Below are 12,537 nucleotides of genomic sequence, written 5' to 3'. Positions count from 1 at the left end.
TGTTTGTTTGTGTGGTAAGATTTCCTAGACACTGGTTATCCACATAAAAGAGATAAGGGATAACTGAAGATAAAGTAAGATACAGCCCTTAAGTGTCCCCGGATGCGGATTCGAAGTTGCATGTGATCAGCACTCTGTTCTCTCAGCCGGAGCTTCGAGTCCTTCCTGGGCCATGGGTGTGTGTGTTGTTCTTAGCATAAGTTAGTTTAAGTTAGTTTAAGTAGTGTGTAAACCTAGGGACCGATGACCTCAGCAGTTTGGTCGCTTAGAAATTCACACACACTTTTCCCTTGAAGGAAATTTGAATTGCGTAAAAAGCAGTCTTCTTGAATGATACCGTCCATTACGAAATGAAGACTTCAGATTAATATATCTCAATGTGGACAGCTGAAAATGTGTGCCCCGACCGGGACTCTAACCCAGGTTCTTCTGCTTACATGGCAGACGCTCTATCCATCTGAGTCACCGAGGGCACAGAAGATAGCGCGACTGCAGGGACTTATCCCTTGAATGCTTCCCGCGAGACCAACATTCCCAACTGTCCACAACCTACATTCCTTTAGGAACATTACGAATGTAGGTTGTGGACAGTTGGGAATGTGAGTCTCACGGGAAGCGTGCAAGGGATAAGTCCCTGCAGTCGCGCTATCTTCTGTGCCCTCGGTGGCTCAGATGGATAGAGTGACTGCCATGTAAGCAGGCGATCCCGGGTTCGAGTCCCGGTCGGGGCACACATTGTCAGGAGTCCCCATGGAGGTATATCAACAACACCAGTTGGCAGCTGTGGGTTTCGATTAATTATCATTTCTTTCTAGAGAAGCTGCATGGTCATCATTGGTATCTATTCTTTAGGAACAGATACTATCTTCATATACTTCAGATTACCTTAGCAGACAAAATGACGTGCATGGGAGGTTTCTCTACGTGCACAAGGTAAAGGACTTTACAAGCTTGTGGGTGATCCAACACGCTGCAACAGAGATAAGCGTTGCTGAAGGCAAAGACTATGAGAGAAAGTTGCTCTTACTCATTCACAGAAATTCGTGGGCTGATAAACTTACAGTTTCGTTAACCGATTTGCACTTGATAGAGAAGAGCGAGAGAAAAATGGATATGAGTTTCAGTTACTGAAGCAAGAGAACGAACATACTGGTAAACCTGAAACAGTACAGTACAATGAATTTAAGTTATGACACACGTGGCAAAGATTTCAGAAATTCGGAAATATTTTGGTAGAAAGAACTGTGACTACGAACAAGCTCTGATCGCGACCTAACTAGCACTACGCCAATAAGCAGTTACATTGCGTGTCGCCAGCATTGCCTCGTTGTACAGTTGCACAACGTGTCCCCACCGTCTCATAACATCTCCAACACGTCCAGACGCAGCTCGCCCTGTATTCAACTGCCCATCGTTTGCTTGTATACACCCCGGAGAGGACGCACTTTATGACGCACATTACGGCCAATCATGGGCCTAACTTCAAGGCTCAACGCAATGGTCCAGTCAGCTCACCTCAGAAAGCGCGCCCTAGGATTCGCGTGTTCGTCCGTTTAACTGACAGATTTTCAAGATAGAACTCGAATCTTCTACGTCGAACTTCCAGCACTTCCAGCAACCAATGTACATACTCGCCTAAGAATTCGGCGGGGAAGACAGTTCCACCTACGCGATCCAAGTAATACGTATGCCAAGACAGAGAGGGCTGGGGTCCTCTGTCACCATTTCCCTCCTTGTACCTCGATTTTCTCTTGTTATTGTCCTGTCCATTTCATCGATTCAGCCATCCTTTTCTAAGCTCAGAGAGAGCAGAAAATTGGCCTTAGCCCACAGCCAAACTAACGGATTTCATGCATGATAGGGAGTGTTCATGAAAGAGAGGCGGTCGACCATAAATGGAGGCAAAATGAAGTCTCTCACGGTCTGGTGACATTTCTGCTGGTTAACCTTTCGGGTATAGGCCTAAAGTCGTCGTTCACGAAACTCTGTTGTTCCTAACGTTTTGTCCAGAACTGCGCTGGACATCTTCAGAGGCATTATTCCTCCGTTGAGTCCTGCCGACTGATGGGTCGAAGTCTGAGAGCGACATATATACTGCAGAAAAAGGGGGAGTGGTTGGAGTTACACGTGCTAAGCATAGATGATCCTTGTCAAAGATAAAAATTAACTATCAGTTGTCGTCTTGTCAAAGATGAAAAATTGTTTAGCGATTCTGTAGAGCTACTGTCCACATGTCGCAACGCTTCATGGTCTCTTCTTTGCCATTAAAGTTATCGCTATACATATAAATACAGGGATAATTTTTATAGGAAAGAAGAGACCATAAAACGTAATGATATATGGATAGTAGCTCTGCAAAATCGCTAAACAGATTTTTATCTTTGACAAGACGATAATTAAGTTTTAGGTTTGACAAGGATCATCTCTGCTCATCACGTGCAACTGTAGCCACGTCCCCTTTTTCTGCAGTATATATGTCGCTGTCAGACTTCCGACCCGTCAGTTGGCAAGACTCAGTGAAGGAGCAACGCCTCTGAAGACACCCAGCGCAGTTCTGGACGAAACTTTAGGAACGGAATATTTTCTTGGAAGACGATTTTATGCCGTGAAAGGTTTACTAGCATAAATGGAGAGTTACAATTAAATAAAACGCATTCCCCATAGATCGCTTCCTATAGGCAATGGTCCGAGTAGAAAATGATAAAGATGGCATATAAAAATGATAAAACTCTCTCGGATACCAGATTTTGCTCTTTCTTCTACAATATGAGTGTCCTGTCGACGCTCCCGTCTTGCAACGATAAGTGAGTTCACAAGACTACATGCGTACGTTCCTAGTTTGGCGAACATTCAGGCACTGTATATCACTTCACCTGGCCAGTTAATCCACCTGACGTTCATCACGCTGAAAATGTCTGGGACTATTTGGAACAGTGGGTGAAACACAGCAACAAAAATCTCTTCAGTTTGGTAGCTCTGCACGACCTACTCATTGCTGACTCGCTTCATCTAGGTATGGGACAACTGAGGAAACTTGCGCTTCCTCGCCGAACTGATTCAATTATCACGGATAGAGATGGTGTTACACGGTGTTAGCGTGATGTCTGCTGGGGAGCGACTAATTTTTGACCAATATATTTGTATAGCAATGGATATCCACTACACGGTTAATGGCACATTATCACGTCGTTCACTCCAGTACAAGAAACCCTCCTTGACCGTTCCTCATCCGACAAAATATTTATTTCATTTGATCAAAATGGGAAAGGTTGAAAACTGCACCAAACAGGAAGAGTCATTATTTACAATTGCTATTCAAAAGTACCGTTGCTTCGCTATAAGCCTGAGTTTGATTGCTGCTGGATATGCTCTCCCTTTTAAGCTGGACAGGCTATGAAAACGGACATTCATAGATATCGGTGCTGATGAAACAAAATGTGAAGGAAGAATAAGCAATTAAAAACTTTTAAAAATGAATTATACTGTAATTCTTTTCATTTGCGGTTAATGTCCCTTTAGATGAGCTTTCTTTAATTAGGGTGGTTGAGAACAGTAGTGAGTGCTACAAATAAAGGAAATAAAGGAATATACATGGCATTCAAACTGATGGAGCACAGCAATCAGTCGTTCTTTCTTTTCAGGCTTTATTAAAGCAAATCTGGATTTCGACTAGTGCCTAGCCATAATCAGTCCACTATTTGACAGTTTCAGTGCGTGTCCCAGTACGTCAGTCCCCTTTCGTTTGAGCTTCTGTCACAGCACATTTAAGACTCACAGCAATCAGTCTTGAATGAACTGTGACAGAAGCCGGAACAACAGGGGTTGATGTACTGGGACATACACTGAAACTCTGAAACAGTGCACTGATAATGGCTGGGCACTAGTCGAAGTCTAGATTTGCTTTAATAAAGCCAGGAAAGAAAGAACGACTGACTGCTATTCTCCATAATTTTGAAATTCATATCACAGTCGTTTAGTGCATTCCATATTCCTAGTGGAAGGTAATTTGATGAATATACATGGCCTAGATTACTTTTGGTAAAATAAATAGGATTAAGTTTGTAATGTGTTTGGAAATGAAAGTTTCAATGACTTACGGTACTGACGTGCAAGACTATGAGACAGTCTTTGACTGCATTAGAACTGAGAGCAATCGAGAGGTGCATAATAAGCACGCAGAAAAACAAAAAATGAAGCAAATAATAGAATGGACCGAGAACATAATTATGACTGATGACAATGAAGTGGAGTTGTCAGGACACATAGCCAGACAATGAATGGAAAATAAACCAAGGAGATTATTTGCGGCTTTCAAAGATAAGAAGGCACCGAGATGACGTCGTAATGGAAAGTGGATAGCTGTTACAGTAAAATTTAGGAAGAATATTGACAATTTTGTCTGAAGACGATGAGGCATGACAAGGTATAGAGAAGTCGAATCTGGAATCCTTAATGACAGCGATCAATTTTTATGAAAATGAAAAATTTTGGGAAAAGGAAAGGTTTCTTTTGTCTTCTGTTGTACGAGATAAAGATCAAAAGCAGAAGTAACAACGCTTCGCCATAAGAAACATCAGAATGACAACTAAAATACGCGATGAACCCCAATAACACTAAGTCGCAATAAATTCGCAAAGTCACTACAAAACGCTTCTGAGTTACGTACACGTCGCAGCGTTTTTTAAATCCGAAATCCTGTGTTTCGCAATTTTTTTTGGTACATTTCTGTTTATCTATAGACTGGTACAATACTACTCATGCTGTAAAGAAATAATAGGTGAAGTATTAGGGATAACGCATCATTATAAATAAAGAAAGAGAAGCAACTGAATGTAAACTGGAGCCCTTCAACATATCCCTTTTGTGAAGCTTGCAGTGTGCGGAAGATTGTGCTTAACAGTGTGAAAGATGTTCATTTATGTGAAAAATTTCTTGCAATGTTTGGGCCTAGTGAGCTTGGAATTGTAGTTTATATACATACACCGGAATCAAATTAGTATCCATATACCGTCGGTTAATGAAATACGCTTTTTCTACGATAGAAATTCCTCAAAAATTTTAACTGAAGGTGGGAGCTGCGACTTCTAGATGAGTGCAAGGAAAATATTTTACGATGGGACGAGTAATGTTTCTGCCTCAGTTGTCCACGTCATACCTTAAAGACGTCTTCTCAGAGGACTGAGTTTCAGGTAACAAAACGAAGCACAACATAGACGCTTAGACTTGCAAAAAATGGTGACATCCGCACACGAACGATGTTACGACAATCTGTTCAAACTAGTGAACAGGCAAACTGTGATTTCCTTCAAGACAGCAAATGCCTGGAACAAGACACGTTCGTGTTGGCAGGCGTGGGTCAGCTTGAAGGTAAACAGAATTGGGTCGCATGGATGGGCACAGAGCTTTTATAGCTTTGAACTTACCGTTCCATAGCGAACTTCCGACCAAAAAATTGGGCTGTTGCCAACTACAGGAAAGAGCAGCGACCTACAACTACCTGCTGTGACGTAGGTAAGCCACTAAGTCTTGTGGTAACGCCATTAACACGTTCTGGCTCAGTTCCAATTATCGAAAAGCGGTCCTTACTGTCTCCCTTCTCCACCACGAGGAAGGAGAAAAAAATCGTTTAACACTTCGAGAGTTTTCAACGGTTGCCACCTATTCTCAGCAACAATCGATATTTTGCCGAAAATACGTGTTTAAAGTCGATGGTAGGCATAAAATATCGTCCGAAATCGTACTAAATGCTTGCTTTGAAAATTATTTTATACAGTTAGTTCAGAAGCCCACTCGCAGAGTAAATGATTGAGAAATCATGCTCGGCCTCTTGGCAACAAATAATCCCGAGGAAATGGGGACCATTATGACGGATACATGGATTAGTGAACGCATGGTCGTTGTAGCGAAACTGAATACTATAACACCCAAACCCACCAGAAATGAACACAAGATACACCTATTTAAAAAACTGATAAAAATTCGTTTGACGTCATCCTAAGAGACAGCCTCTATTTGTTCTGATCTGTCTATGAAGCAATAGACCAAATGTGGCTTGGATTCACGGAAATAGTATCGACAGCAATGGTGAGGTTTATACCAAATAAATCCCTCCCGTGATGCACAAAAGAGATCAAAATATTGATGCAGAAGCAAAGAAAAACATGCCAAATTGAAAGGAAAATTTCCAAGATTGGCGAAGTTTTACATAAGCTCCAAATTTAGCGCGAACTTCATTGCGATGTGCTTTTAATAGTTCCCGCAACGAAAGTCTGCCTCTGGACGAAAAGCCAAAGATATTCTTGTCGTTAGTGAGTATACTAGCGGCAAGATGTGATCAATATCGTCACTGCGCGAAACCGGTGACGTGCCACGGAAGTGGAGTTACTAAATACGGTTTTTCGAAATTCCTTGACCAAAAAAGACAACGTAAGTATTCTAGAATTCGAACCAAGAACTGGTTCTGGCGCTGCAGTCCGGAACCGCGGGACTGCTACGGTCGCAGGTTCGAATCCTGCCTCGGGCATGGGTGTGTGTGATGTCCTTAGGTTAGTTAGGTTTAAGTAGTTCTAAGTTCTAGGGGACTTATGACCTAAGATGTTGAGTCCCATAGTGCTCAGAGCCATTTGAACCATTATGAACCAAGAACTAACGGAAGTATTCTAGAATTCGAACCAAGAACTAACGGAAGTATTCTAGAATTCGAACCAAGAACTGCTGCCAACAAGGTGTGACTTAGAAGCAGATATCCTCGATGTAGCAAAGCTGCTTAAAACACTCAATAAAGGGCAGTCCTCCGGTCCCGACTGTGTACCAATTAGACTCCTTTCAGAGAATGCTAACATAACAGCTCAGTACTTAACAATCATATAAAACATCTCGCTCCACGAAAAATCTGTATTTAAAAGACTGGATAGCTACTCAAGTCACACCAGTACCCAAGAAAGCAAATGGGAATAATTCGATAAATTACGGACCCATATCACTGACGTCGATTTGCAGTAGGATTTCGGAACATATACTGTGTTCGAACATTAAGAATTACCTCTAGAAAAACGATCTGTTGATGTACAGTGAGCACGGATTCAGAAAATATCGTTTTTGTGAAACACAATTAGGTCCTTATTCGCACGAAATAGTGAGTTCTGTCGACAGTAGATCTCAATCTGGTTCGATATTTCCAGATTTCGAAAAGACTTTTAATACTATTCCTCACAAGCGGCTTATAATCACATTGCGTGTCTATGCAGTTTCGTTTCAGTTATGTGAGTAGATTCGTGATTCCCTGTCGGAAAGATCACAGTTCCTAGTAGGTTGACGGAAGGTCATCGAGTAAAACAGAAGCGATATTTCGTGTTCCCCATGGATGTTTTATCTGCCCTCTGGCGTTCCCAATTTACATAATTGATTTAGGAGACAATATGGGCATTCCTCATAGAATGTTTGTAGGTAAGCTGTCATTTACCGTCTAGAACAGTCATCAGAAGCTCAAAACCAATTGCAGAATCATTTAGACAAGATACCTGTACGGTACGAAAAGTGGCAACTGACCTTAAATAACGACAAGTGTTAGGTCATCCACATGAGTACTAAAAGGAATCCTTTAAACTTCGATTACACGATAAATCACAAAAATGTAAATTTGTCAGTTCAACTAAATAGCTAATAATTACTATTAGAAACAACTTAAAATGGATCGATAGTAAAGATGATATTGTGGGGAAGGCAAACCAAAGACTGCGATTTATTGGAAGAACAGTTAGAAGATGCAACAGGTCTACTAAAGAGACTGTCTACTCTATACTTGTCCATACTCTGCTAAAGTCTTGCTGTAAAGTATGAGACCATTACCAGAATGGATTGACAGAGGACACCGGAAAAGTTCAAAGAAGGGCAGCTCGTTTTGCATTATCGCGGAATAGTGGAGAGAGCGTCATGGATATGAGACGCGATCTGGGGTGGTAGTCATTAAAACAGATCTGTTCACGACATTTCAATCTCGAACGTTCTCCTCCGAATGCAAAAATACTTTGTTGACATGCACCGGGAGAGAGAGAAATAATCATTGTAATAAAATAAATCAGAGCTCACACGGAAAGATTTAAACGTTCGTTTTTGCCGCTCGTTTTTAGAGAATAGAACGGTAAGGAAATAGTGTGAAAGTGGTATGACGAACTGGAAAGCATTTAAATGTGAATTGCAGAGTAGTCACGTGCATGTAGAAGAAATCAGTTTAAGAGAATTCTGGAAACATGAACAGCTGAACGGTATTTGAAACCAGACCCTCCACAGAGGGAGTCCCGTGCCATTACAATTGCACTGCCTCATTCTCTCTTGGAGTAAGTGTTTCCATAAAACTTATTGATTAACCTTCACTTACTTCCCGACAATGGACAGTGCTCAGTGTACGTTAATCTCTTGCTTCTGTACTGGATTTCTTTGGCTGGACTGCTACTATTATTGAAGTTCGGATTACTGTGTCTCATTTCTTTAGAAATCTGACAGGAGACGATGGAATCTATGATATTGGTATTGCTACCTAACATGCGTAAAGATGACAAGATGGCGCTCTATCACGCGATGCCTGTTGCTCAACCGGAATTAGGAAAACATGACATAGAACTTCTTCACATGAACCAGCTATCGCAGACAGACTGCTTGTTCTCCACACTAGTAATCAGGGGAGAAGGAAGATGTGTATCGTCATGATTTCATGCAAATTTCATGCAAAGAATTATATAAAACAGCAGTTGAGACTATTTCAAACTTGCACGTTTAAGGCTTTGTGGCGCTTTTCAATAAATTTATAGAAATGGGAAAATTTGTCTGGTTCCAAAACATAGCGTCAGAACCATTGTATAGCAACTTGTTGTACATACTCTTGGAATAAATGGTAGAACTACATTTAATCATGGATTCTCTCAAGATTGTTATTTCTTGTGGTGAAATGTCACTGCACAGACTTAGATATACGGCGCCATTTAATGTCAGGCGTCTCCTTTACTGAAAAATGCTGTGCCCACTGCCGTTAAGTTCTGGATTACAACTTTACTTAACTAAAAAAAAAGCTGTTTTGACATAAATTTTAGCGTAAAAATATCGACATTAAAGCTTCAATAATAAATCAAAGCACTTTGAATGTTTGGGGTCTTTGATAACATTTCAGGTTTTCATAAAGTTCTCTGAGTTTGGGTCCAACAACTGGAGCACATCTAATGGATGTCGCTTCTCTTCTTTAGTGATACTAGGTGGTCTAATATAGAGTACATTTTTTTCGTTTGGCTGACTCATTTACTTCAATTCGAGACTCGTTCCTGAGAAGAGGAATGAAATAAGATTTTCACCAAATTTTCAGACGAATGTAACCTACTGATCTGGTGTAATTACATTTTCCTGAAAACATATTGAGACTCAAACTCACCTTTGATATCCTTAGCGAATGTAACTTACTTCGTTCGTTTTGATATACATGGACAGATTCATACGATCTAATGTTATGCGTCATTGTCAACTATCAAACATTCTCTTGACTGATACCAGTTTTGTTATAATGTTTTGTCACATTCATGTTCAATTTACATACCTTTAAGACTAGGCTATATTCTTTAAACAGTAAACAGTATCACTGCATTCCATTAAGAAAATAGCTCATAGCCACAGCAGCATTACCGTAGTCATTTACAGTATTATTCCATTCATCTTTGTTGGAAGTTGTTACCCAGGGACCAAACTGATGGGTGCTTTAAATAAATGCCGCAGAGTATCGTACTTCTAATATCTTTCCACTGGTCAGTGTGAAATTTACTTTATCGTATTTTATTCACGATATATTGCGCACTAGGACTGACATTCATACAGCTACTGTTTGCCATGTTACTACGCTATACAACGTTGTTGCAGCGGACACTATGCAAAATACCTTACTGCGGTCACTTGTATTTCTGCACGCAAAGCAACGCTTTTTTAATAAAAGAGGAAATACATATCACTCAAATACTCAAGTATTTCCGTGATTTTGTTTGACCACCGTGGGTAAGAAGGAGACGGCACTTTATTATAACGACGGCACAGCATAATGAAGCACATTCAGCACATTCTAAATCTACATCTTAGCTAAAGTTTCAGGCCCAGCCCCTAATTTACCACAGGAAGTGTCCCAAGTAACTAGAAGCTGGAGGGATTTTGCTTAAATATTATAGCACATCACACTTGCGACAAAATCTTTGCAGGCCTGTTGCTCAATCCATGTTGGTCTGCGTGAAGAAAGCCAGTTCCGTGTACATGCTAACACTACTATTTCAATGCTTCATATTGATTTGTAGAGACACGGTCAAGCTTGTACGCATTAGAAGTTAACTGCAACAAAATGATGTTTCACTCAGCATTACTTATAGGCGAAACCTTGTGCGAAAGGGAGCTTGAGGCTCCAGGCGGAAAAGACTCTGGCTTATTAAGTGCAGCCGCTTCGCGGGAGCACAAACTCAGGCTCGTAATAAGCCCCTTGTAACTCTCGGCGCAGCCATTAAGGCTCTCTCCTTACACCGACAAATGTGTCTTGAGGCCAAAGTGCAAACTTCGTTTTCCTACCTCGCGTTCTACTCTGCATAATATTCGTAAAGTGCTTTTTGTTCATCAGTGTAATCAAACACATTTAAGACTTCACTCTCATCTTATTATAAAGATACACCTTCAGGCCAGTAATGCTTATTAAAATCTTGATATTGCTAGTGAGAATTATTATGTAGCTGTTCTCGTATCTTGCCAACATTCACTTACGAGAAGGCCGACGACATATGTCATTTCCAGCGCAAATGTATATATCACGAATGAAACGTATACCAGATGCCCTACGGAGTTAATATTTTATACCAACGTTGAGACAAATATGTGAACGAATCGAAGATTTTATTTCAGATAAAAATTAGTCAGTCGGTCACTACTGAGAACCATAGGAAAAAGGACAAAAAAAAAAAACGCTACGACGCGATTGCTTCAAGAAAGTGTAATAACACTGCAATTTGCGTTTTATCCCGCAGGAAACAGTACAGGATCGTAGATATAAGAAAGCCCTATTGACGTGAGGCGTTTCCTGAAAGCATTGAAAGCAATGATTCACAGCAAGATGCTGTGGTCAGAACTGGAAACTTATTCTGGGCACAAAATGTCGAAACATAACGACACTACTTGCTGGGAGACTGATAAATGATTTGTAGCACTATGTTGAGTAAGTAAATATTGTAAACAAGCATAGAGTAGGAATATCTATATAGTGTTATCTCCGTACATACAAAAGTATATGGCAAAAATGGTAAACTCTATTGTCATACCCTTCATGATCAGGGCAACAGGCATATTCCAGCAGGATAATCAAAGACCCTACAGGTTCCTACCACAAACGCCTTGAGGAATGTGCGTGCATGGATCCTTGGCTAGCCTGATCGCTCCCCTGATTTTTCAACCACAGAGCATATCTAGGATAAAACAAAAAGGCTTATAGCATCATACCAGCTTTCAGACAGCAGTCTGTTTGTACAACTGACATGGAATGTGTCTCAGTCATAGAACGATATTAGTAAAGATGACATTCTAGGCTGTTTGCTTCCATGCCACAGTAAGTGCAAGACTGTTAACCAGCTTGGTGGGGTCACACTTCATGCTGACTTTGATGATGAGTATTAGTTCCGAATTAAATGAAGAAATCGTCTTTTAATGATTTATTCATTATGTGACGAACGTCTCCACGAAATTGAATAATGCTTCATGGTGTTGCACTTTCCATTTACGTCAGTGGAATTCCTTCTATTTGGAGCTTTTCATGTTCATTGTACTAAGGGTGACTTTCTGATGTGTAAGGAACATCAAAAGAAATGCAAACATTACTGAAAATATTCTAAATGCTACATAATCTGATATTTAATGCGTTAGTATTTATTTCTTGTAGTTCACAAATAACAAGCAGGGATAATATACATCATTCATACAAGAAATTATTAAATTATAAAGAGTTCATTAAGATACTTGGTCCAAACGAAGCACTTTGGAAGAGAAAAAGCATGAAAAGTTTAATCATTGCTAACACACTAGATTCACAGCCGGCGATTTCGTGCCCCATTATTTCCTAATTGAACACATTGTTTCATCTGTAGGTAATGTGAATGCAGGTGCATTTGTATTGAGGATGAGGTAACGCTATGACCTTAACAGCGTACGGATTCCCGAACCATAAGACTTACTTTTCATTGTGGCTGCCTTTCGCTGCAGCAAACAATGTCTCGGTACAGCAATTGAATAACACGAACACCAGACATAATGCTGCGCAGCTAGTTTGTATTTATCTCTTACACTGCTGACACCTCGCTGACACCAACGTAATTGCAATCTAAACACATAAACTATTACCATACTGAGGCACGTTTAATCTCACCTTGAACCTTACACAGTCTCAGGAAAGCTGTAACAAGTGAATAAGCTGAGCTAAGCAAGCAGCTGTGCGGAATTTACTACTTCTTCACCCATCCTGCAACTCAAGTCTTTTTATCA

At 40.5% G+C, this 12,537-nt stretch overlaps 1 non-coding gene across 1 annotated transcript; it reads left to right on the top strand.

The window, feature by feature from the left end:
* The first annotated feature begins 656 nt into the window (after positions 1-656).
* Positions 657-731, top strand: Trnat-ugu (transfer RNA threonine (anticodon UGU)). Its single transcript has one exon. It is a non-coding gene; the product is annotated as a tRNA-Thr (tRNA).
* Positions 732-12,537: the final 11,806 nt, after the last annotated feature.

The sequence above is a fragment of the Schistocerca serialis genome, chromosome 2 (genome assembly GCF_023864345.2).
Source record: "Schistocerca serialis cubense isolate TAMUIC-IGC-003099 chromosome 2, iqSchSeri2.2, whole genome shotgun sequence".
Classification (NCBI taxonomy): Eukaryota; Metazoa; Arthropoda; class Insecta; order Orthoptera; family Acrididae; genus Schistocerca; species Schistocerca serialis.
The sequence above is the reverse complement of the archived record's forward strand: the minus strand, read 5'-3'. Positions and strand labels throughout refer to the sequence as shown.